The following is an 8,339-nucleotide window of genomic DNA, read 5'->3' on the forward strand; positions in this document are numbered from 1 at the left end:
CCTCCCTATTCCCTGAAATATAATAGTATTAAAATTAGTCAAATTTATAACCCTACAATGACCACTAAGTGGTTAAATGAAAGGCAGAGTCTCACACTTTATTTTTTTAAGGACAGGGTCTCTCTCTGTTGCCTAGGCTGATGTGCAGTAGTGCTATCATGGCTTACTGTAACTCTTAACTCAGCTCAAGCAAGCTTTCTGCTTCAGCTTCCTGAGCAGCTAGAAATGTAGGGGGTCACCGTCATGTCTTAGCTAAGTTTTTCAATTTTTGTAGAGGTGAGGGTCTCACTATGTTTCCCAGGCTGATCTCAAACTGCCGTTCTCAAGCAATCTTCCTGCATTGGTCTCCCAAAGTGCTGGGATTACAGGTATGAGCCATCATGTCCAGCCACATCTCTTATTTTAAATCAAAAGCTAGAAATGATTAAGCCCAAGGAGGAAGGCATGTCAAAAGCCAAAACAGAACAAAACCTAGGCCCCTTGCACCAGTTAGCCACATTGCGAATGAAAAGGAAAAGTTCTTAAAGGAAACCAAAAGTGCCACTCCAGTGAGCACATGGATGTTAGGAAAGAGAAACAGCCTTATTGGTGATAATGCAAATAATTTTAGTGGTCCAGATAGAGCAAATCAGCCACAACATTCCTTTAAGCCAAAGCCTAATCCTAAGTCCCTAACTCTCTTCAATTTATGAAGGCTGAGAGAGATGAGGAAGCTACAGCAGGAAAGTTGGAAGCTAGCAGAGGTTGTTTTGTGAGGTTGAAGGAAATAAGCCACCTCCACAATATAAAATGCAAGGTTAAGCAGAAAGTGCTGATGTAGAAGCTACAGCAAGTTATCCAGAAGACCTAGCATAGATTATTAATAAAGAGGGCTACATTAAATAACAGTGTACACAAGACAGCCAGCTATTGGAAGAAGATGGCTTCTAGAACTTTCATAGCTAGCGAGGAGAAGTCCATGCCTGGCTTCAAAGCTTCCAAGGACAGGCTGACTCTCTTGTTAGGGGCTAATGCAGTTGGTGACTTTAAGTGGAAACCAATGCTCATTTACTATTCTGAAAATCCTGGGGCCCTTAAGAACTATGCTAAATTTACTCTGTCTGTGCTCCACTCTACAGTGGAACATCAAAACCTAAACGACAGCACAACTGTTTACAGCATGGTTTACTGAATATTTTAAGTTTTCTGCTGAGACCTACTGCTCAGCAGTAGGTAACTTTGAAAATGTTACTGCTCATTGACAATGCACCTACTCACCCAAGAGTCTTGATGGAGATTTATAAGGAGATTAATGTTGTTTTCAAGTTTGCTAACACAATATTCATTCTGTAGTCATGAATCGAGGAATAATTTTGACTTTCAAGTCTTATTATATAAAAAATACTATTTGTAAGGCCATAGCTGCCATAAATAGAGATTCTCTGATGGATCTGAGCAAAGTAAATTGAAAATCTTCTCAATAAAAGTGACCATTTTAAGCCAGGTGCAGTGGCTCATGCCTGTAATCCCAGCACTTTGGAAGACCCAGGCAGGTGGATCACCTGAGGTCAGAAGTTCAAGACCAGCCTGGCCAACATGGTGAAACCCTGTCTCTACTAAAAATACAAAAATTAGCCAGATGTGGTGGCATGTGCCTGTAATCCCAGCTACTCAGGAGGCTGAGGCAGGAGAATCACTTAAACCCAGAAGGTGGAGGTTGTAGTGAGCCAAGATCACACCACTGCACTCCAGCCTGGGCAACAGTGTGAGACACCATCTCAAAAAAAAAGTTTTTTTTAATTAGCTGGGCATGGTGGTACATACCTATAATCCTAGCTACTCTGGAGGCTGAGGCAGAAGAATTGCATGAATTCAGGAGTGGAGGCTGCAGTGAACTGAGATCACACCACTGTACTCCAGCCTGGACTACAGAATGAGACTCTCTCTCAAAAAATAAAAAAAATAATAATCACCATTTTAGATTCCACTAAGACATTTGTGATTCATGGGAGGGAAATCAGCATTAACAGTGTCTGGAAGAAGTTGATTGCTACCCTCATGAATGACTTTAAGGGGTTCAAGATTTTAGTTTTGAAAGTAACTGCAAATGCATTGGAAATAGCAAGAGAACTATAATTAGAAGTGGAGCCTGAAGGTGTGACTGAATTGCTGCAATTTCTTTTCTTTCTTTCTTTCTTTCTTTTTTTTTTTTTTTTTTGAGGCAGGGTATTCACTCTGTCACCCAGGTAGGAGTGAAGTGGCACAACCACAGCTCACTGCAGCCTCGACCTCCTGGGCTCAAGCAATACCCCTACCTCATTTTTTGATATTTTATTTGTTCATTTGTTTTTGTAGAGATGAGATCTCGCCATATTGCCCAGGCTGGTCTTGAACTCCTGGGCTCAAGCTGAATTGCTGCAATTTTATGATAAAACTTGAATATATGATAAGTTGCTTCTTATGGATGAGCAAAAAAAAAAAGTGGTTTCTTGAGATGAAATCTGATCCTTGAAGATGCTAGGAACATTGCTGAAAAGACAACAAATGATTTAGAATATTCCATAAACTTAGCTGATAAAGTAATGGCAAGGTTTGAGAGGACTGACTCCAGTTTTGAAAGTTCTACTGTTGGTAAAATGCTATCAAATAGCATCACATGCTACACAGAAATCTTTTGTGAAAGAAAGAGTCAATCTATGATGCAAACCTTATTATTGTCTTATTTTAAGAGACTGTCACCCCAGCCTTCAGCAACCACCACATTGATCTGTCAGGAGCTATCAACATCAAGGCAAGATGCTGAGAAGGCTCAACATCATCTGGGTTTTCTAGGGGCTTTTTCCCTTAGCACAAAAGTGTTAGCACGCACTACTGTTCCCTCTACCTGCAGCAAGATTATGACTCACTGATGGCTCAGATGATTGTTAACATTTTTCATCAATAAAGTGTTTATAAATTAAGATATAAACTTGTAAAGACATAATGCAATGTCACACTTAATAGACTACAGTATAGCATAAACATAGCTTTCATATGCCCTGGGAAACCAAAAAACTTATGACTCCACTTTATTGCTGCAGCCTGGAACCTAACTTGCAATAAGTCTGAGGTATGCCTATATCAGACTGAGCTCTGCTGAGCTGTCTGCTCCATCATTGCAGAAGATAAGGTCCTCTTTGTAAACTACAAAAGAAATTGTTAATCATCCTCAATTTCTCACTATTCCTCTTCAAAGCAGTACAAATTTGATGGGAACTAGTTATCTCTGCTGTTCTTGTAGTACCATTTCCCCCATATCTTTCAAATGCCTGAATCATTGCATGTGCAGTGGTGTTCCCCTCCACTGGGTTGTTTTCCATTCCAAAATTACTACCATCAGTGAAACCTTTAGCAAATAGACTGCCACCTAGTGCCACAGACTATCCACATATAAACCTCAAGATGACCTGCTCTGCCTGAAGGTTCCCAAACCCAGTCTTATCACTTGTTTCTTCAAACTACTTCTGGCACTAGTTTTGTTAGTTTGAATCCTCCAAGAAGAAAATGCCAAAATGGGATTAGTTGTGCAAGAAGTGTACCGGTGACAAATTCCTACGATGGGTAAAGGAAAAAGAACTAGAGAAGGCAGGAGGACCTTCAGACCATAATGCCTATCTGACCCCTGTGAAAGAGAGCGAGACAGCAGAGGAGAAATGTGTAGGATGAGTCTCAGATGTGGCATAGCTCTAAGAAAATCTTAGGCAAGCCAGACGCCATGACTCATGCCTGTAAGACCAACGTTTTGGGAGGCCAAGGTAGGAGTATTGCTTGAGGCCAAGAGTTCAAGACCAGCCGGGGCAAAATAGCGATATCCCATCTCTACAAAAAATAAAAATAAAATTTAGCTGGGTGTGATGGTGCATCGCTGTATTTCCAGCTACGTGGGAGGCTGAAGCAAGAGGACCACTTGAGCCCAGGAATTCAAGATTGCATTGAGCCAAGATTATGCCACTGTGCTCCAGCCTGGGTAACAGAGCAAGTCTCTGTCTCTAGTTTTAGGGGAAAAAAAAAAGAAAGAAAGAAAAAGGAAAGAAAAAGAAAAAAGAAAGAAATAAAGAAAGAAAAGGAAGGAAGGAAGGAGGGAAGGAAGGAAGGAAGGAAGGGAGGGAGGGAAAGGAAATCTTAGCCAGGATGAGTAGTTTAGAGGGGTCTTCCAGCCAGAATCACCTGTTAAAGGAACCCTGTCTCTTAACAATGGGCCTGCACTAGAATCCCTGTTGTATTCAGACTTCAGCTGAGAAAAGCCTGTGGGAATCATGGCATCTACATGAACACAAAAGTGGATCAAGCGAACAGTATCTGGGGCCTCAGTCAATTGTAATCTCTGCAGCAGGAAACCTGAGTGCTGCATTTTCATGACCAAAAATGAGGGGCAGCCACAAATGAGGCCATAATGTAGGCAAGGGACAGAAAATAAAGTGCTTTTTACACAATGCTACAAAGCTTAAACTTATTCTGTAGGCCCTATAGTGTAAGAAAGGATTTGGAAAAAAAAAATAGAATCAAGAGATAGCTATGCAGTAGGATTAACTGGACATGATGGCAAATTGCATTTCACAAGAAAGAGCTTTGATTCTCAGTTTTCGGTCTTGGGAAATACATTGTATGTGTTGCATGAAGTCAATATTTTGGTGGCAAAATGAACTGAAATTCATCTTTCACTATCAGGGAAAAAATTGTATTCTCCTGACAATCAACTGGGCTTAAAACATTGGTTTTGTTTCTGACTCAAGTCTAGCATTATAAATACATACATAAATAATACATCACCTGGGCCTTCCAGGGGCTTATTCCCTTAGCACAAAGATAATAGCAAACATTACTGTCCCCTAAAGCTTAGTGCTGGAGTCATTTTAATAGGAAAAATCTAAATTCTTCGTGTTGAGGATAGATTGATTTTCAGAAGAAAGATAAGATAGATAATGTAGGCCAGGCACAGTGGCTCACGCCTGTCATCTTAGCACTTTGGGAGGCCAAAGCAGGCAGATTGCCTGAGCTCAGGAGTTAGAGACCAGCCTGGGCAACATGGGGAAATCTTGTCTCTACTAAAACACAAAAAATTAGCCGGAGTGGCGGCATGTGCCTGTAGTCTCAGCTACTCAAAAGGCTGAGGCAGGAGAATTGCTTGAACCCAGGAGGTAGAAGGTGCAGTGAGCCAACATTGCACCACTGCATTCCAGCCTGGGTGACAGAACAAGTCTCCGTCTCCAAAATTAATTAATTAATTAATTAAAAAAATATTCAAGACATGTAAATAACATTTTTTAAAAAACGTAAAGTATTTCTGTGTTTTGGCACACTCAGGAAGAAAGCTTGAGCCATTGTTGGTGGACAGCCTGAAGCAAAGTGAAAGCACCCACCAACTCAACTGTAGCTCAGGAAGACAAGGCCCCCTCTTACCCTTCTTCAGACCAGGAGACTCTCAGCCAAAAGTAAAGCCCTTGCCACCTGGAGTCTGCAACAGGAGAACTGATAAGAGACATGAAAGGCTCTGGGGCCAGCACTCAGGAGGACTCTCTGTCACTTGGAAAGAGCTGGCGACTTCCCAGGTCAGGACACAAGAAAGGAACGTACTGGACAAGGGGACTGAGGCCAGAACACTGTGAGAGGAGAGCTAATTGTGAATGAAGATAACAATGGGTCTTAAAGGAGGGGAAGAGCTAATTGTGAATGAAGTGAGACCTGGAACCAACCCAAATGCCCTTCGACGATAGACTGGATAGGGAAAATGTGGCACATATACACCATGGAATATTATGCAGCCATCAAAAACGATGAGTTTGGGTCCTTTGTAGGGACATGGATGAACCTGGAAACCATCATTCTCAGCAAACTGACAGAAGAGCAGAAGATCAAACACCGCATGTTCTCACTCATAGGCGGGTGTTGAACAATGAGAACACATGGACACAGGGAGGGGAGCACTACACACTGGGGTCAGTTGGGGGGAAATAGGGGAGGGACAGTGGGGGGTGGGAAGCTGGGGAGAGATAGCAAGGGGAGAAATGCCAGATATAGGTGATGGGGAGGAAGACAGCGAATCACACTGCCACGTGTGTTCCTATGCAACAATTTTGCATGTTCTTCACATGTACCCCAAAACCTAAAATGCAATAAAATAAATAAATGGGAAAAAAAAAAAAAAAGAATGGGTCTTAAAGGAAGGCTTTGGTGGCCGGGCGCGGTGGCTCAAGCCTGTAATCCCAGCACTTTGGGATGCTGAGGCGGGTGGATCACGAGGTCAAGAGATCGAGACCATCCTGGTCAACATGGTGAAACCCCGTCTCTACTAAAAATACAAAAAATTATCTGGGCATGGTGGTTCGTGCCTGTAATCCCAGCTACTCAGGAGGCTGAGGCAGCAGAATTGCCTGAACCCAGGAGGCGGAGGTTGCAGTGAGCCGAGATCGCGCCATTGCACTCCAGCCTGGGTAACAAGAGCGAAACTCCGTCTCAAAAAAAAAAAAAAAAAAAGGAAGGCTTTGGTTTATGTAGAATATAGAAACAAATGCAATTAGAGACGCTAGCCTTCCAATTTTATACTGCTTTAGGATATTTATCTGAATATTCTGTTATTTAAAACAAAACAAAACAACAACAACAACAAAACTGCCTTACCCTAGATCACAGTACTATGATGACAGCAAAAGTGGCGTTCAAGAATAGAACAGCATGACTTCTTGTTTTTCTGTTGGGGGATTATCACCTTGCCTTTTGGTATTAGTAGGTTTATTAAGTTTTCCTTCCACAGAGGGTATTGTGGAGTAATCTTCATATTTCTATCATGGGATATAAGAGAAACACTTTTTGAGAATTAAAGTATGGTTGTTGTGGATACCTAATTAACTACTAACTAGTCAGACTAAAGTTGTGGTTTTCAAAAGTTCGTTTGAATTATGGCTTAGATTTAATTAAAGAAATTAATGCCCGCAACTTTTTATTTGGCTGTCACACACTTTGTCTTAAAACAATAATAAACAATTTGTGATGTTTTTTCCAGAGATTAAAGTAAAAGAATATGGCTTTACTTTATGACAAGAATAATGTTCTCAACATTTACATTAAATTTGCAAACTAATGAACTATAAGAAATATTGCTGACACATTATTTCTGAACATTAGTAACTTACATGACTTTTAAAAGTATTATTTACATTGAGCAATTTTTCTGTATTTACATTTTTCTGCTCCTTGAGAGCAAAAATGATGTATTCTCTTCCATTCCCCAGTCAGTGCCATGCAAATAGTAGATATTTAATAATGCTGGAATAGATTAGAGATGATGCTGATATTTTTAACTTGAATGGTAGAAACAAGGAAAATTAAATTGACAAACAGAAATAGTATGGGAAGATGATTTTAGAGAAGTCGGGTCACCCATAACTGAAAGTCTGAAGATAAAACATCATTCTCTAATCAAATATATTTCTATAAACTCAACAATTGTTCTATTAAGCAACATTTTGTTCATTAGTTTTAGGGATTCTCTAAGCTTTCTCTTACAGGACAGGATAGTCATGAGAGCTGATAAAGATATTATGCTGCTAAAGTGGGATAATGGTGGTCTTCTCCCAATTTACATAAGAATGTAAGTCAATGACATAATTTTCTCACTTCAAACTTTCCTGCCATAAATTTAACTCAAATATTTTGCAACTGCAAATCTACTAAAATTACATAAAGTTTTGCCTCTTACTACAGTATCTGAAAGCAGCAAGATAGACTTATACCAAATTCAGGATGCCTTTGACACTAGTTATGTGAAAAGGAAAAATTTAATATAAAGAAGTATTATATTAATCATAATAAAAGGGATAAAAGAGAACTCTAATGAATACAGAGATAATAAATGCAAAAGTCAGCTACTTCTGGGACTGAGGAAAAGTGAACAATGAAGGAACCAAGATTGTAGAAGAAACCAACCCTCCTACCTTCAACCAATGTGGATTCATGCCTTGTTGGGGAGGGTGTGCTTGCTATAGGAACACACAGACTACCAACAGCATAGAAACTTACCAGAATGTATATGCTGGAGGGGTTCACAGGAAGTGGCTCACCCACCTGGTGACCAAACTTCTTGGAGGGCTTGGTGGGCCTGTTGCTGGTTGTCAAGGGCCACTGAGGTGAGAGCCACAGGAACTCTGACATGCGCAGCTGCCAGCAGCCTTGCTGAAGGAAACAGCAAACCTGGCCATCAGAAGCAGCCACTTCCTCTTGCAGTGGACTTGAAGTGGCCCTCCAGCACTTCTTCTTGACAATGTCTAATGTTGTACCACCTGGCAAAAAAGAAATGTTTATAGGGTCCCTCTTCAGTTCACAAA

General features: G+C 40.7%; 1 long non-coding RNA gene across 1 annotated transcript; it reads left to right on the forward strand.

Moving 5' to 3' along the window:
- The first annotated feature begins 223 nt into the window (after window positions 1-223).
- Window positions 224-4,975, forward strand: LOC116524552. The gene is made up of 3 exons (XR_004257388.1): window positions 224-234; window positions 920-1,098; window positions 4,952-4,975. It is a non-coding gene; the product is annotated as an uncharacterized LOC116524552 (long non-coding RNA).
- Window positions 4,976-8,339: the final 3,364 nt, after the last annotated feature.

The sequence above is a fragment of the Sapajus apella genome, unplaced genomic scaffold, assembly GCF_009761245.1.
Source record: "Sapajus apella isolate SASKATOON/1434 unplaced genomic scaffold, GSC_monkey_1.0 scaffold45, whole genome shotgun sequence".
NCBI classification, from domain to species: Eukaryota; Metazoa; Chordata; class Mammalia; order Primates; family Cebidae; genus Sapajus; species Sapajus apella.